The 27,329-nt window shown below is 36.9% G+C and overlaps 1 long non-coding RNA gene across 1 annotated transcript in view; it reads right to left on the bottom strand.

Moving 5' to 3' along the window:
* Positions 1-26,397, bottom strand: part of LOC148125121 (uncharacterized) — a 482,037-nt gene extending 455,640 nt beyond the window's left edge. Inside the window, exon 1 of the long non-coding RNA XR_015744487.1 lies at positions 26,319-26,397. This is a non-coding gene — a long non-coding RNA (uncharacterized LOC148125121). The remainder of the gene's footprint in view (positions 1-26,318) is intronic.
* Between the last annotated feature and the right edge of the window lie 932 nt (positions 26,398-27,329).

Raw genomic sequence — 27,329 nt, 5'->3', positions numbered from 1 at the left:
TTTCCTCCAAGTTAGTCTAGATCTTATTTATTTGTTACCATTAATAAATGTTTCCACTTTATTCTAAGCTGTTATACTAACAGCTTATTAAGGGTTTGTTTTTTGTAGATCTTATTTTCAGTTTATACTTGTTTCTCAAAGTTTGTACTATTTTTCATCTCTATATCAAATCATATTTTCCATTTTGGGAAATGTGCTTCTTTTAAAAACTTTTGTAAATTCCTGGACATTGCTAGAAAACAATGCTGACCACTTCCTAGATTTGTTAACCTTTTCTTATACTGTAAGAAATGTGTTCTTTTCTAATCAATTGACTATGTCCAGAGAGACTTCAGAATTTTTCACTCCAATGTCCCTGAATATTTCTGTCTAAGTATTTTGGCACTTGCTTCACCCATAAAAACAAAATGTTTGGAGGTATTCATGTATCACATGTATTCTTAGTTCCTATTTTTGATGGTTTACTACAGTGGTTCCCAAACTTTTTCGGTCCACCGCCCCCTTGGTGCTACAAACTCATCCTCGGTGCCCCCCACCCAGGGGTGGGATTCAAATTTCTGTGGATGTGGCCTAATCTGAGGGTGTGGTTTGCTGGTCACGTGACTGGGTAGGCATGGCTTGCTGGTCATGTGACTAGGTGGACGTGACCAGGTGACTGGCAAACCAAATACAAGTGGTCCTCACTTAATGATCGGTTGTTTAGCAAGTGTTCTAATTTATGACTGGCCTCCCCAGAGCTACTTGATCAGTTTTTGGAGTTTTGACAGCTTTAGATCAGGGATCTAAATCCCACCCCTGCCTGTGTGTGAGAGAGTGAGGGAGAGAGAAAGGTTGGATCAGATCTCTCTCTCTCTCTTTCTTCCACCAATGCCAGAAAGCCACCGTCAGTCAAAATTCATATTAGTGGTCTCCGGGATTTAAAATTATGAATTTGGTGGTCCCTGAGGTCCCTGATCCAAAAGGATGAGCCTGAGAGAGGGAAAGAGAGAGAGAAAAGAAAGAGAGAAAGAGAGAGAGAAAATAAAGAGAAAATGGAAAGAAAGAAAGAAAGAAAGAAAGAAAGAAAGAAAGAAAGAAAGAAAGAAAGAAAGAAAGAAAGAAAGAAAGAAAGAAAGAAAGAAAGAAAGAAAGAAAGAGGGACAAAGAAAGAGGGGGGATGGAAGGAAGGGAGAGAAAGAAAAAGAAATAAAGAAGGAGGGAGGAGAAAGATAATGAGATATCTATTTCTAGTCCAGTCACCTGTTCTAGCAGGGTTAGAAGGGAGTGTGTGTGTTTATGTTCCCTTGTAATTTACCAGTACATTTTGGTTTTCCTTCTTCAGAATTAGCACTGTAATACATTGGGGAAAAGTAATTTTTAGGGTGGAGATCTGGTCCAATGGATCCTGTACCTAAAGGCTCAACAAAATGTGAGAGCTTCCTGATAGTCTTGACCATGTTTCATCCACAAAACCTTTAATAGAAGCCAAAGAGGTTTCAATGTGGAAAAGGGCCTCAGTCTAAACTAGACCTCATTCAATCTGATGCATCAGGTCTCTCTCTTTCTCTCTCTCTCTTCCCCTCCCTCCTTCCCTCCCTCCCTCTCAGACTGGCTTTGCTCTACTTTCCAGATGTGCCTGTGGCGCCGGCGCTTTGAACATGGATGGATGGATGGATGGAGAGAGAGAGAAAGAGAGACAGACAGACAGGCAGGCAGGCAGGCATGTAGGTAGGCAGGAAGGCAAACAGACAGACCTTTTGGGTGGATGGATAGATGGCTGGCTGGATGGACAGACAGACAGAATGCGACAGCAGTGGCACTTTGGGAAAGCGGTGGCAGGGGCTTTCGTCAATGTGCTGCCGCATTCAAGGCACCGGTTCTGAAGCATTACTCCAGTCAATGGGTGAGCTTGCAAGGCCGGCGCCTCGAATGCCCCCCTGCCACCTCTTAGTTTCCCCAAGGGGGCCGGCAGATGGGAGTCTAAGAGGCAGCAGGGGGGCATTTGAGGCACCATTTGGCCCTGCAGTTTCACCCATTGACTAGCACTGCTCCAGAGCTGGCGCCTCCAATGCAGAAGCGGTGGCATGTTACATGCCGCCATGGCCTGCCGCCTCTTTGAGCCCTTCTGCTGGTCCCCTTGGTGATGCTAAGAGGTGGCAGGGGGATGTTCAAGGTGCCAGCCCTGCAGGTTCACCCATTGACTGTAGCACTGCTCCGAAGCCAGCGCCTCCAATGAGGAAGTGGTGGCACGTTACATGCTGCCACAGCCGCGTTTGACACACTGCCCCCCTGCCGCCTCTTAGCACCCTTCTGTTGGCCCCTTTGAGGATGCTAAGAGATGGCAAGAGGGCGTTCGAGGCACCAGCCTTGCAGGTTCACCCATTGACTGTAGCACCACTCCAGAGCCGGCGCCTCAATGTGTGAAACTGCAGGGCTGGCTGGCACCAGAATGCCCCCCTGCCACCTCTTAGTGCCCCTCTGCTGGCCCCCTTGGGGACACTAAGAAGTGGCAGGGGGACGGTGCATTGAACGCTGCCACGGCGGCACATAAAATGCTACTGCTTCCGCATTGGCGACACAAGCTCTGGAGCAGTGCTACAGTCAATGGGTGAACCTGCAGGACCGGCATCTCGAATGCCCCCTTGCCACCTCTTAGCATCCCCAAGGGGGCCAGCAGAGGGGTGCTAAGAAGTGGCAGGAGGGTGGCACATCAAACGTAGCCATGGCGGCACGTAATGTGCCACTGCTTCTGCATTGGAGGCACCGGCTCTGGAGCAGTGCTACAGTCAATGAGTGAACCTGCAGGGCTGGCATCTCAAACACCCTTCTTGCCTCTTAGCGCCCCCCTAAGGCAGCCCCCCCAGGTTTACTATATTGATCAACTGCTAACTAATCCAACTCCTAGTGTTTAGTTAGATCTACAGCTCAGCAGAAATTTATTTACTGATTTTTTTTTTACTGTTTTCCATTGTTGTGCAACATTTATCCTTATTACTACTAATAACAACCAAATTATACCTTTGGCAACTGATTATGTATGTCATTGATGGAAGAGCTATCAATGATTGTATCCATATTTTCAATCATAAATATATTTAAGTATCAACAATTTATCCAACTGAGAATTTTCATGGTTTTTATCAATCACTCAATGGGGCTTTCTTTGTTTTTCATCAGCAAAAACCATTCAGCATCTACATGCCCTAAACCACTATTAGTAAGTGTTGTTTACATTACAAAGCAAACCAGTAGAGCATTCAATATGGTTTTGGACTCTTTTTTTCTGGAAAAAGCACTAAGCCAAGGCAAGCACTATTGTCATAGCAAAAATCATTTCAAGAAAAAAAATAGAGAAAAGGGCAGAAGTAATGCCAAATGAAAAACCTCTGACAGTTGTTTTATATAAAAAGACTACAAGATGCTATTATTATAGGCTATCTCATAGAACACAGAATAATAGGGTTGGAAGGAACTTTGGAGATCTTCTAGCCCAACACCCTGCATAGCAGGTGATCCTATATCATTCCAGATAAATGACTGTCCAATCTCTTCTTGAAAATGTCCAGTACATGAAGTTAAGTTCAGGGATGGGATCCGACCGGTATAACTACCGGTTCTATTGTTCTGCGTTGCGTGCACATGCGTGAATCACGTGGGGCACGTGAGTGCAATTTACGACCTGCTGAGCTGCCCGGACAGCTGAGCAGCACTGCGTGCAAATGTGCAGTGATTGGAAAAGCCCCTTTCCCCTGCTTTTTCAACTGCAGCTGTGTCGCGCAAAGCAGCTGTGGTAAAAAAGCAGGAAATAAAGTTCAGGTAAGAGCCTGGATGGGCGGGTGGGCCAAAACAGCAAGCAGACATAGAACCAGTTCTATGTATGCTCTCTGTCTGCTGCTCTTTAGAGCAACCAGTTCTACAGAAGTGGACAGAACTGGTAGAATCCCACCCCTAGTTAAGTTCTAGTTTTCCAGTGGAAACTGTTTCCTCATTTAATCTATCCGAAAGGGTTGGCATGAATCTTGCAAGCCTCATTGTGCTGTACCTCTCTTCCATGTAACATCCAAAGGAATCAGGGAGCTTATTTGATATCTTGTTTCCCAAAACTTAAGGAATATTTCAGCCCCCTTTGTTTATATAACAGTTTTTTGTCTATTTCCTTCAAGATCTGATTCACTTCTTCTATTCTCTTCACTTCAACAAAAATATGGGCAGCAGAGATTTCTGCTTCTGAACTCAGACTAGGTGGGGGACCTTCTGTGGCCATCCTGAGCTTGAGCAGACATGATCTATTCACTCTTAAAATGGAGGTTCCAAGGACAAGTGGATTTGCATAGCGTTAAGATATATAGAAACAGTTAGTATTGTCTAATGATTAAGGCAGCAGGCTAGAAACTAGGAGACTGGAAATTCTAGTCTTGCCTTGGGCACAAAACTGGCCTAAGCTCTAGGAAGCAAGCCATTGCAAACCATTTCTGGAATCTTGCCAAGAAAACTGCAGACAGTTTTCAGGAGAAAGAAAGTAAAAATATATAAACCATCTCTATCTTATTATGGCTTTGGGAAAGGTCATGTAAACATTTTTAGGGTGCTTATTAGTGGTCCATTTCTACTTGACCATTTAGTTAGAAATTTAGCATTAGTAAATTTAGCAATTTTGAGCATGCTTCCAAGTGATACAAAATCACAGTCCAAACAATAGTCGAAAGGTCTTACTACTTGACAATTTGAAAGATGTCTGCTCTACATTTATATTTTCCTGGTTAAAGCCTTAGATTACCCCTATGATTACATGGTCTTAACTTTATATTTTTTCTGAATGCTGGTATACAGCATATAATAATATTTATTGATATTTATTATAAGTAATGTTATAATGGTTTTTAAGAAATTACATTTATTCAATATTTCTTCAGAATTTCCTCATCTTTATGGAAGAGATGATACATACAGCAAGAATGGAAACTTCCAGATTGAAATACTAAGGAACCTACTGTAGACATGAGTGTTAAACGTGTTATTGTTTCAAAAATGGTGCATGAAAAATTCAGATAAATATTTCATGTCTTAAACAAAGGTAGTCCTTGACTTATTACTGTAATTAACCCCAAAATTATGGTTGAAAGTTAAGAACAATTTTACAAACTTTGTGCAGAGGTTGTTAACAAACCCAGTGGTAACAAAGCAACCACCACAGATGCTAAGCGAAACCAGTTTTTGACACACACACCCCAAAAGCATAAATCATGGTCATGTCACCACAGGATGCTGCAAAATGCCATAAATGGAAGTCAGTTGCCAGTTGCAAACTTGAAGGTGTGCAATCCATCAGAACTTTGAATCTGGGTCATAAGTAGCCCTGGGGAGGTCTGTTATAAATTCAAACTGCCAGTCATAAGTCAAGGACTAACTGTATCCATATGTTAGGAGAAATTATTTATAAAGAAAGTATGCTTAAAGCCAGTAATTCACTGAATGCTTGACAGAAGGAGCCAGCATTGAATGTATGTCATACTGAGACAGAAAACAGATTTAAATTTCCATCTGATGATTAAGGCACCAGGCTAGAAACTAGGAGCTATGAGTTGTAGAGCACCTTTAGACATGAAAGCCAACTGGCCTATCATTCTCTCTCAGTCCAACTCATTTCATAGAGATGTTATTGTCAGGAAAACAGGAGGAGGAAGGAATGTGTTTCTGCATTGAACTTTGAATAAAGTCATAAAGATGGGATAAAAATCTAATGATAAATTGCAGCACATCCCATTTCAGTGAGTTTGGCCACATTTTGACATATATGGTTGCTTGCTCCTTTCGACTCAAGCTTAAATAATAAGTTCTCCACCACCACTACTCCTTTTTTTCCCCTGGTTCTTCTGACTCATTTGGAATCGGTGTCATCCCACAATAATACAGGAGATATATAAGAGGTCAGCTTATTCACCTTTGTCAAAGAGGAAGTATGGATAATCAATTTACTCTTAAGGAAGATAATTACTAGATTGGATAACCAGGTGAAACAAGAGTCTGTATTATCTACAGACAATTCTTTTTCACAGATCATTCATCACCTGTCCAAGTGTATATATAATATGCAATAAATTACAAAAGTATGGTCTGTGACCTAGACAATGCTAGTTACACAGAAACAGCAGTGCTGAAAAGGCCGAGGTTATACCAGTGCTGTAAATCTGAAAAGCACATTTGAAGGCTAAGCTGTTCGGATAAAAAGAGAGGATTCCTTTGTGGAGGGCATTAAAGATTTTAAAATCTGATATGTGCATATGTTATTTTAAAATCCAGAATACTTTGCACAATATTAACAATTTGAATTGCTCTATGGAAATTTCTCTGCAATTGCCTGCAATTTTAAATTTTGAATATGTGTAAGTCAGATTATTCTTTTTTATTCTTTCAAACCCAACAGAATCTTGGAAATAAATTATGTAAACAGCTTGAATTTATGACTCTGTCTATCACTCTGCACATAATTGTCTCTCTTAGCTGAACAGAACAAGATCAAATCTCACATGGAGGAAAAACAGCAAAAGAACGGTCAAGTTTTAAAATTGGCCAAAGCTGGCTTGGGGGTGGGGCTGTAGGAGGAAAAGGATTCAGAAAAATGCCTTCTGTAAATGAAAATGGCCATTTCATTAATGTGAAAAAATGAGATCTTCTGTAAATAAAAGGCACAAAGCAATTTTCAATTACCCCATAGCTCCCAGTGCCAACCCACCCATTATATTCTGAAAGATCTCCAGCCTCAGTCTTTAATGGAAACCTGAATCTAATTGAACTTCTTTATCTTTATACTTTGTTGATCAAATTATTCCAGGCAATAGTTATTTAGTTCTAAGAAATATGATTTGCTGAGAAGTTATAAAGATAACATTATGCTGCAGATGTGTCTGTTTGTCAGAGACAGTACTTTATGTCATCTTTTGTAACCTTGGTAAATTTAGATATTTACTGGAATATAATGGTCCAACTTGAATGACTCTAAGTGTTCTGCATACAAAACATTTAAACAACAATATATAAAAGAATTTTAAAATAATAGCATTGTAATAATATTAATAACAATTACAATAAGAAAAACCAAAGCATGTATCTATATTCTGATGTATCTTCCCAATATTAAATTAATATAAATTAAATGCAAGAAGTACTGTCAGCTCACTGAAGGTGATTCAACAAAAGGTCAAACAGCTAATATAAAAGAACAAATACAAATCTAAAAATAAAACATAACAATACATTTCATAAAAACAAAAATACATTTAAACATCTCATATGCTAAGGCCTGGTAGAATAGTCAAGTTTTAGTGGCCTCTCTAAAAAGCAATTGGATAAGAGACATTTGAATTTTCTGAAGAAGCTGGTTCCTAGAAATTGGGCAGCAACTGAGAAGAATTCCTTCCATGGTTCCTGTTATCTATCTTTAGAATGCTGTATAGGCTCCACATTTTCTTAAGCTCCCAAAGGGGAGAAATATGAGAAATATCCCCTTGAATGGGGAGTGGGCACAGGTGAAAATAAGCCTACAAAAAATTAGCAATATTTAGCTTATTTTCAAATTTATATGCATCCCAGAATAAATCAGAATGTAAAAATGGCACATTAAAATTTAAACATGCTGTGTTCATGACTGCAGTCTAATTCATTTCCTACCATGGTCCTAGGTACTTAATGTACTTTAGTTAAAACTGAAAATACCAGTGACAAATATTTAAATATAGAATTTTTCTATATAAAACACTCACAAAGTGTGGTGATGCTGGAAACCATAGAACCAAGTTAGTAAATGAAGAATGGTTCATTATTAGACAAAATTACAAATAAAGGAGAAAACATGTTCTACCAGACTATCCATCAAAACCACAGGAACATTTAAATATAATTCATAATAATTATTGGAGCCAGAAATATTTGATAATCAAAACAATTTTTTTTTGCCTCCTTTTCTTTCTGCAGTAGCAAGCCACAGCAACAAATAAAGGTCTTTGGTGCTCTCTGGGCTTGGTTGTTTTCCTGCAGATGTTTCATTACCTAAACTAGGTAACACTATCAGTACTAGTAAGAAGTGAGATTTGCCTTCAGTTTATATTTTAGTGGCTTGCCCTGTCAGCTTTAATAGGGGTGATTTTAGAGTTCTTCGGTTGGGCTGTTTACTGTTAGCTTGTTTGGCAGTTGCTTGATTGGGATATTGTTTACTTCTTGAGTGTTGATCTGAGGTTAATCTTGAAGTTAGTCTATGCTTATCTGGGTGCTAACTGCTGATGTAAAGGTTTTGGTCTTTTTTGCTTGTTCTCTGAGCTTGATTGTTTTCTTGCAAACATTTTATTACCCAAACTAGGTAGCATTATGAATGACTAGCACTATGATGTTTCCTAGTTTGGGTAATGAAATATCTGCAAGAAAATAACCAAGTTCAGGAAGCACTAAGAACCTCTCATTTCAACCCTGAGCTATGAATATTTTCCTTTATGAATATATCAGAGTGCCAGGCTTCTAGAAATTTCCCAGCATTTTGGGACTTGGTTTGGTTTAGGATGGTCACTATCATTAAGTCTGTCCATATGTTGTGAAATTTAAAAAAAGTTTTCATCATGTCTTCTGACTGCTAGTTTGCGTTCAAGGATATGTTCTGCCAGTCTTCTACCTATTTGTCCTATGTAGTGGATATTGTAATAACTGGGCAACCTAATATTTCAGTGATGCAGTCAATGGGGTGGCCTGAGGTAATTCAGGGACAGCTACAAGGTCTTCTCCTGTGGCCATGTTAAATGGGGTGAACCCAGTGCTATTGTTCACTGAGGCAATTTCCATGAAAGGGAGGAAGTCTGTCCAATTGTCCTGTTTGTAATTAATCTAGCATCTGAGGTACTGCTTCAGGATGCCATTGGCCCTCTCTCACACTCCCTATTAGTAGCTGGATGATGTGAGGATCTGAGCCCCTGAGTGGTCTCCAAAAGTTTTAAGAACCCTGGCCAAACCTGTGAAGTGAATTAGACTTTGCAATCTGAGATTATTCTTTCTGGAGCACTGTGCAGCTGATAGATGTGCTGTATGATAGCCAAAGTGCATGTTGAAGGGATTTTTTTTGACAAGGTATAAAGTGTGCTTGCTTGGAGAATAGATTGGTTATCACCCAGGTCACCGTATTCCCCAATCTTTCAGGCAGTTCTACAATAAAGTGTAATGATATCTCTTTCCATGGGGCTTGGGCTCTGCTACTGGCTGGAGAGGCCTAGATATTTTCCCTTGTTGCCAGAACCTTATTCAGCAGGTTCTCACCAGTTCTAGAGAACCAGTAGAGGAAATTTTGAGTAGTTTAGAGAACTGGCAAATACTACCTCTGACTGGAGATTTTACAGAATCCTTCCCCGCCATGCCCACCAAGCCATGCCCACAGAACCGGTAGTAAAAAAAAATTGAATCCCACCACTGCTTGTTGCCAATTGGCAGAGGTACAAATGGGGCAGTTACTGTATAGCTCTCTATGTCCTTTTTCAGTGATGGTCACCAAAACTGCTGCTTGATTAGGTGTATGGTTTTTATGAAGCCAAAGTGCTCCACCACTTTTGAATCGTGTTTTTTTTTTTTTTGTAGAACCGTTAATCATTGGCTTTATGGAACATATAGTTTAGTTCCTATTCAAATTAGACCATCTTACATTGTACATTCTCCCTTGTGCATTTGAAACTACTCATTCTTCAAAATTCCCTTAAGGTACCCTTTAAATCATCAGCTGGTTGAGTTTTCGTTTTGGCTTCTTTCAGGGTGGGGCCAGTTGCCTGGAGGGAATGACCAGTTTCATCACTTCTGACTTTGAACTATTTTATTGTAGCAGTCTGAATAAAACATCTGCTAGAAGGTTCCTCCCCCATGGGAGGTACCTTAACATGAAGTTGAATCAGTTAAACTGTTGGGCCCAGTTGGGCCCGTTTGGCCAATAGTCTCTGGAGGGCTTTTAATGCCTTGAAATTCTTATGGTCAGTCCATATTTCAAATGGGGTTTTCCCTCCATCTAGAAAATGCCTCCAAGTTAGGGGCACCCAGTGCACTGCATAAGCTTCCTTTTCCCAGACTGCCCATCTCTGCTCCATCTCATTTAGCTTTTAGAGTATAGCTGCAGGGCTCCGGTACCCTTGGCTCATTTTTTCTGTAAAAGCACTGCACCCATTGTGACATCACTGGCATCAGTCTGAAAGATGAAGGGGGCATTGGGGTCTGGGTGTTTCAGCACCGGTTTCATTTCACTTACACTTTTTGAATGCAACCTTGCACTCCATAGTCCATTTAAGTGGCTGCCTGGGTTTCCCCTCCTCTTTTGTCTTTAATGGATTGGTGATGGGAAGAGCTATCTGGGCAAATGAAGGGATGAACTGGCAATTAAATTTCACAAATCCCAGGAATTCTTGTAGTTGTTTCCAAGTGTAGGGAGGAGCCCATTCTAGCACTGCCTATAACTTTTCAGGGTCCATCTCTATTCCCTCATGGGTGATGTGATAGCCCTGTTAGTTGATTTTACTCTGGTCAAATTCACATTTTGACAGCTTGGATATACTGTAGTTGGCTGCTCAAAGCTTCTTGAGCACAGCTCTTTTACATATTCTGCCATTGTCTCAGTAGAGATTAAAATGTCATTAAGATAAACTAATACCCTCTTGTAAGATGTTCATGCAGCATTTTGTTTACTAGCTGCATAAAATCCGTAGGGGCACCTTGCAATCCAAAAGGGAGGATCTGGAACTGGAAGTATCCTAATGGGCAATTGAAAGCCATTTTCCACTCATTTCTTTCTTTTTTTAATAATTTTTTATTATTTTCCACCAGTACAAATCTTAGTTACTTTTTCAACAACATTGACATCCACATATAATATTGTCTTATACTTTAACATCTATTCATAACTATATTAGTCTATATTATCTTTGTTTATCATTAATCATCAATACATATTGCCTTTATATTACAGTTATTATTATACATCTTAAATATTGTCTTATTCTTTTAACATCTATTCATACCTATCCTTAATACATATATTACAGTTATTATACATCTTTGATCCTTCTGTTTATCCTATTATATCTTGTGTATCACTTTCTTGAGAATTCTTATTTAAACATCTTTTCTAATTCTCATCTTTCTTTTTCTACCCACAAGTACCATCTATGCCAAATTGAGTAGTATTCTGATTCTTCTTTCTCTCTCATTTTAAGTGTGAGCATGCCCATCTCAGCATAGCCTGCTATTTTTTGTATAATTAACTCTTCAGTTGGAATCCTCTGCTCTTTCCACATTTGTGCGTAAGCTATTCTGGTTGCTATGTGTAAAATTAAATATTTAATCTTTTTTGGATATTGTTTTTGAATAATCCCAAGTAAATAGATTTCCGGTTTGAATTCAGTTTGGCATCCAATAATTTATTGTGTCCACTTCCTAATTTTATTCCAATAGGTCCTGGCCTGAGGGTATAGCCACCACGTGATAGTAGGTACCATCAACTCGTTGGCATTTCCAACATTTTGGATTGGTGTTCGGATATATCATTTCATTCTTTGGTCCTCATTCATAGTACACCTCATGCAAATATAACTTGGTGAAGACCTTTCCTTTGCCCAGTCCATTTCCAGCCAACTAGAGCTCACCAAGATGTTTTGATAATCTGAGATGTTTGGGGGATAATTTGTATATTTTTCAGGGTGCCTCGCCATGGGATGCTGATAAAAATAGGATCCAGCTGCTCTGATCCTTCTCACCTGTGATTCCCTCCTCCCAATTTCCTATCACATACACACAAAGCTTTATTATCCTTTCATCTTTCCCTCTTTTATCCTTCCCCCATTCTTCCACCTTTCATCCTTCCATCCCCTTATGGCAGGATGCCTATGAGACCTCCAAGCTGAGCCAGGCTGACCTGACACTTGTGTAAATAAAGTTCTTATGTAGCTTTTCTTATGGAAGGTTGAGTTATTGCTTTTCTAGTGGTACATTTGTATTTCTAGTTTGCAATCATGGTTTCTGCTGATCAGGATATCCAGGAAGGTAGTGAGTTGTTGTTTTATTCTTCTCTAGTAAAGTGGATTCCTTTGAAGGTGTTGTCGATAGTTTTGTGAGTATTTTCTAACTGGTCATTTTTTAGTATGGTGAAGGTGTGATCTACATATCTGATTCATATTTTGGGGTTCTTTGTAGAAATTGTATAGTTTCCAGATGCTGCATAATGTCTTCCACTACAAGTCCTGAAAACAGTGAATTCAAATTAGAATTGGAAGGAGTCCAATCACATGCATATTGCAGGATTCACTATATCTTTCCCAATAAGTGTCTTTCCATCCTCTGATAAAAACCTCCAGGCAATAGAAAAAATTAGCCCACTTGGAAACCTATTCCATTGATTGACAGTTTTTACTGTTAAAAAGTTCTTCTTGTAATCTGTATATACAGCCCTGAAGTTTCATCCCATTAGTTGTAGCTCAACATACCAATGCAAGCTCTTTCATGGTGATGTCAAGAGAGGTGTACAAAAAGGCAGAGCTTCATTTGGATGGCACAATACTTCTTTTGCCACTTGTATACCCTTAATCTTTTCTATAAGCAGATGGCCTTGGTGCAGATTTCCTCTAATTACATTTATTACAATTAGAGAATCTGTTGGAATCTCCTAGTTTTGCTATTATTTATCACTCATAGACTAGTTCTAGTGGATCAAGAGAAGATCTGGTGACAGAAGAACACACTGTGTCAGTATGTAAGAAATTATCAGCTGGGACAGCCATAACAACAAGTTAGACAGCTCGGAGCCTGGGGCATGGTTTAACTTGACTGATCTGTATATATAGTTGGTTTGTCCTTGCAATTCTTTGCTTCTGTGATTATGACTTCTGGATTCTGAGTTCTGGTTCTGGCTTCTACTGCATGGGTATTGTATACATGCATCATACTTTATATTATTGTATAGAAAGAAGTTTCTTCTATAAATGAATCCTGCTGAATTATTTACTTGTGTGCAGGTTGGATTGCTGCAAACTTTAACACACTGGCCAGTGGTTCTCTTATGTACAAGTATTAGAAAGGCTTAAATTAGACAAAATAACTTTTGTTTTAGACCAGTGTAAGAGTTTGAAATACAATTACATGCAAATTGTGAAAATATTGTTGCTAAAATATATAAAGTTTTATTGAAATTTGATACAGAAAAAGAACATGTAAAAGAATGTATGATAAAGTGGGCTAAAAAATTTACCTGTGATACACAAATGGAGGAATGGGAGAATGTGTGGTTGAAAGGACTGAAATTACATTATGATATAATCTTAAAGAAACATTTTTTAAAATATCATTGGTATATCACCTGAAAAAATAAAAATAAAATAAAAATATTGTTAAAAAGAAAGAAATTGTACTGGGAGACTTTGCCTAGCAAGAGAGGAGAAAAATGAAAGACTGGTTCAGGAAAACTGAAAGAAAGCAAATTTAGCACCACTTTTTATAAATTCAATAAACAAATCAAATAAGAAAAGGCAGAAAAGTTTACATTGTGATTACTAAATTAAACTTAATAGAAAGCATTGATGTAACAATTTCAAAAAAAGATACAGTAAATAAAGATAGAAACCAGTTTTGCTTTGCCAAGGTTTTATCCTGATTTTCCATGTTATTTTTATTTATTTATTTATTTTGATTTGTCAATCGCTTACAAGATAATAGGTATAAGTATATACATAGTTATTAATACATGAAATGGGTACATATAAGAAAAATAAAAGAAACAATAGGACAGGGACGGTAGGCACGTTAGTGCGCTTATGTACGCCCCCTACAGACCTCTTAGGAAATGGGTGAGGTCAATAGTAGACAGTCTAAGGTTTAAGTGTTTGGGGTTTGGGGAAGAAACCACAGAGTCAGGTAGAGTATTCCAGACATTGACCACTCTGTTGCTGAAGTCGTATTTCCTGCATTCAAGTTTGCTGTGGTTAACCTTAAGTTTGTACCTATTGCGTGCTCTTGTGTTGTTATGGTTGAAGCTGAAGTATTCATTGGCAGGTAAGTCATTGCAATGTATGATTTTATATACCATACTTAGATCAGACCAAAGATGGCATAATTCAAGGTTTTCTAGGTCTAGAATTTCAAGTCTGGTGGCATAAGGTATTCTACAACGAGTAAAGGAGTGGAGAACTCTTCTTGTGAAATATTTCTGGACTTTCTCAACTCTGCTAATATCAGATACATAATGTGGGTTCCAGACTGATGAGCTGTATTCGAGTATTGGTCTAGCAAATGTTATGTATGCACTAGTTAGTAGTGTGATATTACCAGAGAAATAGCTACGTAGGCTTCGGTTAACAACTCTTAATGCCTTTTTGGCTATGTAGTTACAGTGGGCTCTAGCACTTAGATCATTAGAGATGAGTATACCAAGGTCCTTTACAGAGCTTGGATCATCAACGAGATCTTGACTATTCAGCTTGTATTTTATTTTCTGATTTTCTGATTTTTTTTGCCAATATGTAAGACAGAGCATTTATTTGTTGAGATTTGAAGTTGCCATTTGTTTGACCATTCTGATACATAGTCAAGATCTTTTTGAAGGGTAGCAGTATTGTCTGTGGTATTGAACAGCTTTACATCTTCAGCGAAGAGAACGCAGTTACTCTTAATATGATCACAGAGGTTATTTATGTAGAGTATGGAGAGAGTTGGTCCTACAACACTGCCCTGGGGAACACCACTGTTGACAGGTGCAGAATTTGATAGGACGCTCCCAAATTTTGACCATTTGTTGTCTGTTTGACAGGAATGCTTCTATCCAGTTATGCAGTTGTCCAGAGATACCATAAGATTTTAGTTTTAGGAGTAGTTTGGAGAGTTGGCAAATCATGCCCCTGGCTGGTCCCACCTCTCTCCGCTCGCCCCTCCCCTCCCCGCACAGTCAGTCCTTATCGCACATGCATGACATCGCACATATGCCTGACATGCTGACTGCATTCTCCCCACCCAGTAACTCCATAAGGTATTTCTTTTTCCCCTCCTCCCAATGATCAGCTGTTCTGAGGATCAGTTGTGCCAGGATCCCCCTCACTGTCTTACTGCTTTTCCCAGGAGGCTTCCCTGAGGCCCAGGAGGCAAAAAGGGGCATGGAGGGACCGGGGAGTGGGTGGGTTCTGCACACACCCCCATGCTCCATTTTTTGCCTTCCTGGGCCCAAGGGAAGCCTTCTGGGAGCAAAAATGCCCCCCCCCCCAGGAGATTCCCTGAGTCCCAGGAGGCAAAAAACAGGGAGAGTGATGCAAAAAAAGAGAAGAAGCCATGCCCACCTAGTCACATGGCCATGCCCACCTAGCCACATGGTGGTTAAAAACCACCAAAATTGGTGGTTAAAATAATTGAATCCCACCCCTGCTTTACAGTGCTTTTATAACCCTCTCTAAGCAGTTTTACAGAGTCAGCATATTGTCCACAACAATTTGAGTCCTCATTTTACCCACCTTTGGAAGGATGGAAAGCTGAGCCAACCTTGAGCCTGGTGGGATTTAAATTGCCAAATTGCAAGCAGCCAGCAATCCGCAGAAATAGCCTGCATTACTGTACTCTAACCACTGCACTATCAAGGCTTTTATTGATCAAATGTATCTGTTAATCAAATATATATAGCAGAAGTTTTCCCAGTAGCCATTTAAATTTAATATTTTCATTTTACATAGTAATACAATCTTTTCCTTTATTTATTTATTTATTTTGTCAAGCAATTATAAGATAACAGGTATAAGTATAAACATAGTTATGAATAAATGAAATGAATACATATACAAAAATAAAAAAAAAGAAACAATAGGACAGGGACGGTAGGCACGTTGGTGAGCTTATACATGCTCCCTACAAACCTCTTAGGAAAGGGGTGAGGTCAATAGTAGACAGTCTAAGGTTAAAGTTTGGGGGGTTTGGGGAAGAAACCACAGAATCAGGTAAAGTATTCCAGACATTGACCACTCTGTTGCTGAAGTCGTATTTCCTGCATTCAAGTTTGGTGTGGTTTACCTTGAGTTTGTATCTATTGTGTGCTCTTGTATTGTTATGGTTGAAGCTGAAGTGTTCATTGACAGGTAGGACATTGCAATGTATAATTTTATGTACTATATTTAGATCGGACAGAAGGCGGCGTAGTTCTAGGTTTTCTAGTTCTAGAATTTCAAGTCTGGTGGCATAAGATATTCTGCAATGAGTAGAGGAGTGGAGAACTCTTCTTGTGAAATATTTCTGGACTTTCTCAACTCTGCTAATATCAGATACATAATGTGGGTTCCAGACTGATGAGCTGTATTCGAGTATTGGTCTAGCAAATGTTATGTATGCACTAGTTAGTAGTGTGATATTACCAGAGAAAAAGCTACGTAGGATTAGGTTAACAACTCTTAATGCCTTTTTGGCTATGTAGTTACAGTGGGCTCTAGCATTTAGATCATTAGAGATGAGTACTCCAAGGTCCTTGACAGAGTTTGGATCATCAACAAGGTCTTGACTATTCAGCTTGTATTTTATTTTCTGATATATTTTTTTTGGCCAATATATAAGACAGAGCATTTATTTGTTGAGATTTGAAGTTGCCATTTGTTTGACCATTCTGATACATAGTTGAGGTCTTTTTGAAGGGTAGCAGTATTGTTTGTGGTGTTGAATAGCTTTACATCATCAGCAAAGAGAACGCAGTTGCTCTTAATATCATCACACAGGTCATTTATGTAGAGTATGGAGAGAGTTGGTCCTACAACACTGCCCTGGGGGACACCACTGTTGACAGGTACAGAATTTGATAGGATGCTCCCAATTTTGACCATTTGTTGTCTGTTTGGCAGGAATGCTTCTATCCAATTATGCAGATGTCCAGAGATACCGTAAGATTTTAGTTTAAGGAGTAGTTTGTCGTGTTCCTTATGAAACCAGAATCTGGGGTTGAGGAGAAGGATATGTATGGCAAATGGTCAACTGTATATAAATATCATATATCCTGGTAATTACATTTACTTTTAAAGGTGGTATTTTCCAATTTTGTTTTATGTTGTTTTAGAGTGGGGTTGATAAAATTAAAATATGCCTTTGGTGACTTAGTTATTTTTACATTGTTTCAAAAGCAATGCAAGATAGTGATGTTCATTCAGCTATTATTTAGTGTATTAGAAACTGAGAGAATCAACACTGAAAACCTTGCAACCACAGACTGTTTTGGTATATAACCTAGTTCTCCATATCAAGTTGCCCAAGTCATGTGATATTTTATTCTAATTAACCTCATAGGATTGGAAGTTATTTAATACTGTAACATTTTCCTTTCTCATTCACATTTGGGATCTATTATAGTTCAGGTAAGTTACTCTTGAATCAGATCTTTTATAAGAGGACTTTCACATGGAGGAGAAACATAGCACATAAGCCAGACATTATTAATTTTAAACAGCTGCTTAAATTTAGTTCACCTAATACTATGTTTCTAAAATTTAGAAATCTATTTAATAGATACTATAGTTTATTGCCAATTTCATTATTATTTATTTTTATTATAGATGAAGTACTTTAAATAAAATGATATCCTACATTAAGGTAAAAAACAAAGATCACATTATTGCAGTAAGAAAGTGATAAAAATGATCAGTAGGAAGAAAATGGTTTTCATTATATATAGGAAACACGTGAAATCATGCACTAATTACAGACAAAATTATGAAATGTTTTGTCCATGGATATTTAAACATTATTTTATTTAGTGTTAATTGAATGCTAAGCTTGTTAAAAATCAACTAGCATAGTGGGAAAAGTAGTCCTGGATAATCTAAATAGAAGTAACTTGGTGTTACATATTTTCATTTATTTCAGTTTCCCCCTGAAAAAGATTTCAACTTATGCAGTCTTCATCATTCATCCCTTCCCAGCATCCTCAATAAACCAGGAAATCTCTAATTCACCATAGTTTCTCATTTCATCTCAAGCAGGAAATTAAGATTTTTGATAAGTTTATAGGTCAGTGTTTGCCAAGTGAGAAGTGAAATTCATGACTTCATTTTAATATGGTAGCTCTATGAACTAAACCAAATTTAAACTCATACTTTTATTCTTCATTGCCTGTGACAGCTGCAAAATAATACATTAAATATAAATTTAAAAGACACAATAAAATGCTATAGCCAGAATGTGTTTCTGAGAGAGGCACCAAAACCATTTGATTCAATGTGATTATTAAGCACAGAGAATAGTTCAATTAGAGTTCTCTTCTTAGAAAATCCTGTGGGAATTCTATAGCTAAAACAAAGATCTCTGTCTGTGCATGAAGAAATCTTTTGGCACTTTAATATCTTTAGAAATCAGATTTTTTTTCAAATATTCATATATCTGTCTTATCAGAATTTGTCTGAATCTCTATCAAATATAAGTCAGTAATTTTAAACAAATGAATAATGAGGAATTACGTTTTGGGTTTTTATAATTTACAAATAATTTATTAACACCCACACAAATATCCTATCTGATTTGTGAACAGGACTTACTCTGGAGAAAAATTACCATGCCTAAAAACACTACTTAGTGATGCTATAACATAATAAAGATGATGACAATAAAAATAAAATTTCTAGATTTATTAACTTTGTCCTCTCAAAAATGATGACTGTACCTGAAAATGATATAGATATTAGTGTAGGTGTGGTTTAAGATAGCATAAGCTTAGCAATAAGTAAGTTTGTGAAGAACCTAAGGTAGAAAACAAACCTTTTAACTGTTTTAATAAATATCCTTCTGGAAAAACATAGGAAAACCATCTATTTCTTATAGTTTGCTGTAATGAATAGGTGTGAGCTATTTATTTGTATATGAACATACTGTAGAAACGTTGGAACTGTTTTACATATATGGCTTGATTCTTACAGTTTGCAGATGATGGTCTTCATACTGAACTTTTCTGTAATCCAGCTAGTTTATCAAAAATTATGACCATACCTGTGAGCCTGCATGAAATCTGACAAGGATAAATCATAGAGATATTTAGACAAGAAATATATTTCTTTTTATTGTTAGAAAAAAAGTCAAGGAGATGGTCTTTATTGAACTACATTACATTATAAATTTGAATCAAGTTTTGACCAAATCATATGCTTTATCTGATATACAGTATGTTTCATTTCAAACAAATGCAATGCTATTATTGAAATTCATTTATAACCTCTGAAAAGTAACTGCAACTAAGTTCAATAAAACATGCTCCCAATTAAGCGTGAATTGTATGGCAGAATAAGTATCATCACCCTTTCTAGTGAACTATGATTATCTTTAGGGTTTTTTAAATGGGTTTTTATATATAGTAATGCATTTCTTTATAAAATCCTTGCATTTTTCCACTTTTTTTCTATTTATCTTATTATAATTTCCTCCAGTATTGTCATCATTCCACTTTTGGATTGAGCATCATTTCATTTTAAATAACTTATCTCTAAAGAACATATTATAGCCTCAACTAAATTAGAAATAAATTGTATCACCAATTAAATATATCCACACACCTGAAGATTTAATATCAAATTATGTGCCTCCATATATAGTCATACAGTTTCTGAAAGTTTGATGAAAAGAAATTATAGTTAAATCTCTGTGGCAATGAAGTAATTTACCACAGAAAATTAATGGGGATATTATTTTTAGGGGTTTCCTGTGCAAACAATGAAAAAAAGAAACTGTGTATTTGGAGAGAGATGGAATATAAACGTACTTAAAGAGAGAGGGAGACAGAAATAACAATTAACTTTTTCTGAACTGAGGCTCAAACTTCATTTTTCAGTGTTACGCTGGGCAAACTTCAATACTGGCAGAGTAGGAGGAAAAATAAGCTTGACTTAATTTAATTTATATTTGAATTAAATTAAATTAATTAAAATGCAATAAATATGAACATTTAATCACTTTTCCTTCTTGTCACATTAAATATAATTTAGCCATAACATTTGGAGGAATATGAAAGCTTTACCGAAGGTTGGGCAGGGATAATGCTATAAATTATATTTTAACTAAAACATTGTAGTGCCTTAATTTTTGCACTAGCAATTTATATCATCAATTCATATGTATACATATACTTTCAATAGGTCCTTCCCCACATAAGGGGACTTGAACAAATGCTGAATTGTCTCTGTGGAAATTTCCTGCTAATAGCATTTAGAAATTAAATCTAGAATTAAATATAGAACAGAATATAATTTTTTATTGGCCAAGTGTGATATAAATATAGAAAGATAATCTGTTCCACTGTCCCAAGTGATACTGTTGTATCTTCCCCACTTACAATACTTATTCCTCTGCAGAAAAGCTCATTAAATATTATATAGACAGAAAGGTTGGGGACATGTCATCGCGAACAAAATCTATGTGGCTGCTAAGAGTTGGTAACAATTTGATGGCATATAATCAAGTAAGTAAAGTGCAGCAGATGCTATCAACTTTGAATGCTCTGTCTAGGGGTAAATCTGCAGAGGACTCTAAGCTGCTGGTCTCCAAACCTGGCCCTGGCTGTGTATTTGCCAAATTCAGAAATTTCAGCTCAGACTGAAATTGGCTGCCTACTGGGTGAGTCCGCTAGTGAATCCAGACTAGTCTTCACAAGATTTGCTTCTAGAACTTTCCACTCATGTAGGAATGCTAGCAAGAGCAAAACTGAAAGGATGACCCTTAGGAGATGTTAAGCTAAAACGGATATGAGTGCCTAGAGTGGAAGAGACTTGATTTTTTTTAAACAGATCTTTGGTCAATCAATTGCAATATTTTTTTAAAAAGAAAACAAGCAACAGCAACTGACCATCATCCCAGGGCAGCAACCAGTTGCTTAAAGCAGCGGTCACCAACTGGTGGGCTGCAGTCCACTGGTGGGCCATAAGAAAATTTTGGTGGGCTGCAGAGAAATCTCACCCGCAGAGCACCCTCCCCAAAGCAATTAATCCAGGCTGTGGAGAAACACAAGGCTAAGCTGCCCACATGCCCCCCCTGTCCACTCATTCCTTACCCAGCAAACTTGCCTGCTAAATTGCTATTTTTCTTTTTTCTGACCATCATCTGTTCTGCTGTGCCAGGAGATTTAGATTAGCTAGGAAGCAGGAAATGGTTGGATTTTTTGCTTTCTAGCTAGTCTTTAGATCTTTGGCTCTGCTTTTAAGCACAGCCGAACTTCCCTTAGGTCTGGTTTCTATTATTCAGTGCAGATTCACAGCAAGAAAATTTTATGTGACAGACTGAGCTAGCTGATGGCAGATAGATAAATCTCTGAATGAATCTGTGATTCTGTGAGCAACTGAATCTGCCTGCCTGTTTTGCCTGATTTTGGATAGAAGTTGCTCTTTTTTATAAAAAAAATTCAATATTTATATAAATATTTATAATATTTACATACAAGCCATGCCCAGACAGTCACATGACCATCAAGCCATACCCACGAATTAGGCCATGCCCACAGAACCAGTTAGTGGTCCCTGGGATTTAAAATTTAAAAATTTAAAATGAGTTTGGTGGTCTGTGAGGTCCAAAAGTTTGGCAACCCCTGGCTTAAAGAGATGGACATGCTGTAGCCAATCAGGTAAATTCTTCTGAATTACAACAGACCTAATTTGACTGATTTTGGTGGGGTGTTTTTAAACTTGGGTACAGCTCAAGCATTGTTGCTGTGCTTTGCTTCAAGAAATAGTTTCAGTTCTTCAGAATATTATACATTTTGTCACAAAGTAAAAATGTGTTTTCCCTGTGAGCTCTAATGGTATGATGAATCTGCTGTATCACCAGTTGAGTCTTTCTGGTTTTATAATCTAACACATTTATGTGTAAACATCAGATACAAATATACAAATGTTATCAAATAGCTATCCATATTTTTATTTGCATTATTATTACTATAGCTAGAAGGAAATTATTGAAAAAAAATACATAAATTAAAATTTGCTTAAAGGGATGGACATGTTGTAGTCAATCAGGAAAATTATTCTGAATTAAAATCTCAATTTTAGCTTCAAGGTATTAGGAAGAGTGCAATCTTTCTCATATTGAACATTTGGATAAATAAATTGAGAATATGTGATCTGAAAGGAATAGTGTATAAGCCAATAGTTAATCAAAGACTAGACAGATTAATTCACATTGTGGCATAGTGATTTTTTTATTTCTAAAATACTCTAAATTTTTTACCAGATTATTTATCAGTAATTGTGCTATTGTTTGCACACTCTTTGATAATTCAAGATTTTCCCCCTTCCTTACTATAACTTCCTCACTAGATCTTGATTATTGAAATGTAGCATATTGTTTTTTCCATGTCATAATAAATAGACTTGGCTTAACATTTTATCTGTGATGCTTTGACTAATTCAGACACATTGTTCCAATTAAGTCTTACTCAATACCATAGAGATGTTTTATCTAAGGCAAAGGTTTTATCTAAGGCAAACATTTAAGACTCAAAATTTATATTCACCTAGCATACTTTCTTGTAAACAAAAATGTGATGAAATTATTATAAGGATATTCTTTTATATATTTTCTCATGTGATATGTGACTCAGTCAATAAGATTTATTCAATCAATGACCAGAATTTTTTTTTAAAAGAACTAAGGTCTTTCCTATTTTGTGTGTGTGTGTGTGTGTGTGTGTGTGTGTGTGTGTGTGTATGTATGCATGCATGCATATTAGGCTTAGAATTGCACAAAACCTTATCTGACATTATATCTATCTATCCTTCAAAGCCAATGCAGATCTGATTAGCATATTTATGATGAGCTAACAGATAATCTACAGGCTTTACAATCAGTTATGATGCAATGCAGAAACATCACTTCTATTTCAAAACAAATATCTAGTTTGCTAAGGAATACCAAAGTCAATCATCATATGCATCCTTTAATTAGCTAACCTAACTCTCTTAGACATCTCAAAACTGATTGGATATCTTATACATAGGAAACATTCTTAACTGTTTTCTCCTGACAACTGAAAACAAATATAGTTTGGTGGGTCACAATAACCCAAGAAGGGGAAAAAATATAGAACTCATCTACAACATGCAGTGTGAAAATTGTGACAGCCACTATGTAGGACAAACAGACAGAAGACAGCAGAGTGCATCAATGCACAACAACTAGCAGTCAGAAGACATGATGAAAACTGCTTAAAGTCATAACACTCAGATTTAACCATAGTTTTGAGATGTCTAAGAGAGTTAGATTAGCTAATTAAAGGATGCATATGATGATTGACTTTGGTATTCCTTAGCAAACTAGATATTTGTTTTGAAATAGAAGTGATGTTTCTGCATTGCATCATAACTGATTGTAAAGCCTGTAGATTATCTGTTAGCTCATCATAAATATGCTAATCAGATCTGCATTGGCTTTGAAGGATAGATAGATATAATGTCAGATAAGGTTTTGTGCAATTCTAAGCCTAATATGCATGCATGCATGCATGCATGCACACACACACACACACACACACACACACACAATAGGAAAGACCTTAGTTCTTTTTAAAAAGAATTCACTCACATTATTAGTCCAACCTAAATCCAATAATGTGAGTGAATTCCTGAAAGTTTGGCACTCAGACAAATCAACCATCAACAGACACATAGAGATAAACACTTATACACCATTCAAAAGAGACAAAACAGTTAAAAGAGAAACAAAAATATCAGAATATTAATACCCAGGTAAGCAAGGGTTACCTGGTTGATCAGAAAGGTCAGCAATTCGGTGGTTCGAATCCCTAGCACCGCCTAATGGAGTGAACTCCCTTTATTTGTCCCAGCTTCTGCCAACCTAGAAGTTTGAAAGCATGTAAAATGCAAGTAGAAAAATAGGGACCACTTTGGTGGGAAGATAACAGCATTCCATGCACCTTTGGCATTTAGTCATGCTGGCCATATAACCGTGAAGATGTCTTCAGACAGTGCTGGATCTTCAGCTTTATAATGGAAATAAGCACCACCCCCTAGAGCCGAAAATGACTAGCATGTATGTGTAAGGGGAACCTTTACCTTTACCTAAGCAGGAGTTAACACCAGGTTCAACATCAGACAAAAAATCAAGTAGTAAACAACACCTAAGTGTGGAACTATTAAGGAAAAAACAACACTTCCAACAACTCTGAAAGAGCAAGCAACTATATATAAGCAGAAAGTAAACTCCACTCCCTTCTAGCATGAAGATGTTACCAAGTTGAATAAAGAAATATCCGCACAAAAACAACCAAGCTCAGAGAGTGATTCCAAGTTCAACCCTGAGCTACAAATATTATCTTCTATTGTAATGTTTTCTTCCTTGATTGTTGTAAATGTTACTTTCTATAATCTGAGTTTCCAGGTTAATCTGATTTTAATCAAAGCAAATTATTAAATAAGCTATGCTGCACTGCATTATACTGCATTATATTATTTATATTATCTAATGTCTTCTGTCTTGATTCATAGAAGATGACATTTCTCTGTTGCAAAGTCAATATGTTCACAGATGAGTATCTTTTATATTACCATCTGTTAATCTCAGCTAACTTTATTCAGAAATTGAAGAATATTAGAATAGCATATTACATGGAGTAAGATATTAGGAATAATGCCCAAGAAAGATTCTGCTCAATGCATATTAGCAAAAACTCGAAGCAGAGAGAAATCATTTTCAAATTCCACATTTTCCACCAACTCTAGTTATGATTGCACATGTTGGCATCTATATTATTTAAGGGATAGTTTCAAAGTAGAATTTTTCTATTTTTGTTTTCATATGAAATAAAGAAAGATTTCATAGGAAAGAGCTGTATTTCAGGTCTTAAAATTAATAAAGTTAAAACTAAAATGCTAGTGAAAAGTGTAACATTAAAGTACAAAAGAGAATTAGAAGAAGCAGTTGGATTACAAACTATAAACAAAATTAAATATTTAGGAATTTGGTTAATGGCGAGATGCTCCTCAATAAAATAAGACAATTATGTGAAATTATTCCATCAAGTTAAAAAAGATTTGGAAAGATGGGGGATATAATTATCTTAATTAGGATGAATAGCAACTATCAAAATGAATATCCTTCCTGGAGATGGGAGGAGCTTGCGCCGTGGCGATACGGTCTGCAATCGAGCTCCTCGATTGCAGCCGATATCTCCGCCACCGGCCGGTCCAACGGACCTACGCTGTCCCGTAGGGACAGCCACCGTGAAGAGCATACCCTAAGGACTCCGGGGATACCGCAAAATCCCTGGAGAGCCCGGGTGAAGCTCTTCTTGCCAGCGGCGGAGAGGCAGCCCCCATGCTGCTGAAGCCGGGCGCTCAGACGGAAAGAGTTTGAGAAAGAGTTTGTCAGTTGGGTGAGAACTTCTTTTTTTTTTATTTAATTTTTTGAGTTTCAAAGTTTACTCTAATTATCTGAAGAAACCTGTGTGATTTTTGTTTTGTTTTTTGACAAAATCGATTTAGCGGTGTTTTTTAGGGAAACGTCAAAGAGAATCTATTTTTTTTTTGCTTCCGGACTCTATTGTTATTTATTGGATAACTGGACTGTTTTTTTTTTCTTTTATATATTCATATGTTTTATTCTTCTTCTGGACTTTTTATTTTTTTTCTGGGCTAGAGGCTTCTCTTGACTTTGTTTGATTTTTGTGTTTCTGTTTTGTGTATTGCAAGCCGGCTTTCCCTTAAGAGAGGAGGGGGGAAAGTGAGAATTATGATACTTTGTAACACTGCCACCTAGAGGCTCGGAAATATTTTTAAAAAAACAGACTCTTCTTCTCAAGGACATCCCCTGATAAGATAGAGGAAAGCACTTTGTGGAATATTATTACAGGTGTCTTTCTGGATATACATGGCTCAGCTTTGAAGCTTGTGGGAAAGAGAAGGGAGTTATAATTAGAGCCTTGGATAATTAAATAGAGTGCAGTGTTGTTGTTGTTTTTGAGTTCTGCCAACCCCTTCACTAACATCAAGGTCCTTACTTTTAAGCTTGATTTATTTGCAAAGGAAGCCTCTGAATTTTTTTTTTTCTACTTTTATTTTATTTTGATTTAACTGATTTTATTTTTCTCTTGCCCATTTGGATCCTGTTTTTCTTTTTCCTTTTTTTTTTTTTAATGTACATCAGCGGACTATTTCTTTTCCTATTCTCAATTGAGGTTTTTTTTTTTTTTCTGGCTGGACTAAGGTGTGGAATCTGAAGAAACTTATTTTTCTTGGTTTTTGTTTTGTTTTTGTTTTTCTCTTTTTCTTCTTCCCTTCTTCTTTTTGGCTTTGTCTTGTTTATTATTATTATTATTGGGTTTTTATTTTTACTGTTACTTTTTTTTATGGTTTTTTTTCTCTTTTTATTGGACTAAGGTCAGGAAGAATTTGAAGAATTTTTTTTCCTTTTTCTTTTTTCTCTCACTTTTGGCTTTTTATTGTTGGCCTTTTTACCTTGGATTATAATTTCATATTTTTTTCTCTTTTTTGTGGATTAAAATTTGAAAAAACTTGAAGAGTTGGAACCACTTAAAATGAGTAAGAAATTTATATCTTTGGGTGCCTCTATGTCTGCTTCTGCCTCCCCACCATCTGGACAGCCTCAATTCAGACATTGTTAAAGCAAGATAAAGAGAAAAAAAGAACAAGAAGAGTATCCTTCCAGATGATTATGCAAGGAATTCAAGATCTTAAGGTAAAAATGGATACTATTGAACAAAGAACAGGTAGGATGGAACAGATGATGGAAAAATATGAAGAGAGACTCCAAAATGTTGAAGAGGGAGGCAAACAAAGAGAGGAGAAAATTGGAAATATCGACAATAGATTAACAGCGATTGAACAAGAAAAAAGTGAGATGTTGAAGTGGGAGTTGGATAGATCAGAATTTTATCTCAGATTTCAAAATATAGAAGAAGAAAAAGGACAAGATTTGGCTGCGATAATGGTAGGAATTTTGGCGGAGGCGCTCGAGATAACAGAAGAAAGATGATGGATGGAATTGATGAGATATATCGAGTTTTTACAAGATATGCGATGAGAAATAACCTACCCAGAGAAGTTCATATTAGATTTATTAAAAAATCTTTGAAGACACAAATATTGCAAGCAGCAAGAGAGAAGCCACTGAAATACAAAGGTAAAGAAATTTTGGTTTTAAAACAAATACCTAGAAGAGTGAGAGAGATGAGAAGAGAATACCGATTCCTGACTAAAAGGTTATTGGAAAAGAGGTGTCTTACAGGTGGTTGATTCCAGAAGGATTGATGTTTACGTGGCAGGAACAGAGACATAGAATTGATTCAATCGAGAAAGCAGAACTGTTTTGTGCAGAGGTTTTTGGAGGCA

Source organism: Pseudonaja textilis, chromosome 8, assembly GCF_049901715.1.
Source record: "Pseudonaja textilis isolate UNSWEBS1 chromosome 8, rPseTex1.2, whole genome shotgun sequence".
Lineage (NCBI taxonomy): Eukaryota > Metazoa > Chordata > Lepidosauria > Squamata > Elapidae > Pseudonaja > Pseudonaja textilis.
This window is presented reverse-complemented; position numbering and strand designations above follow the sequence as displayed.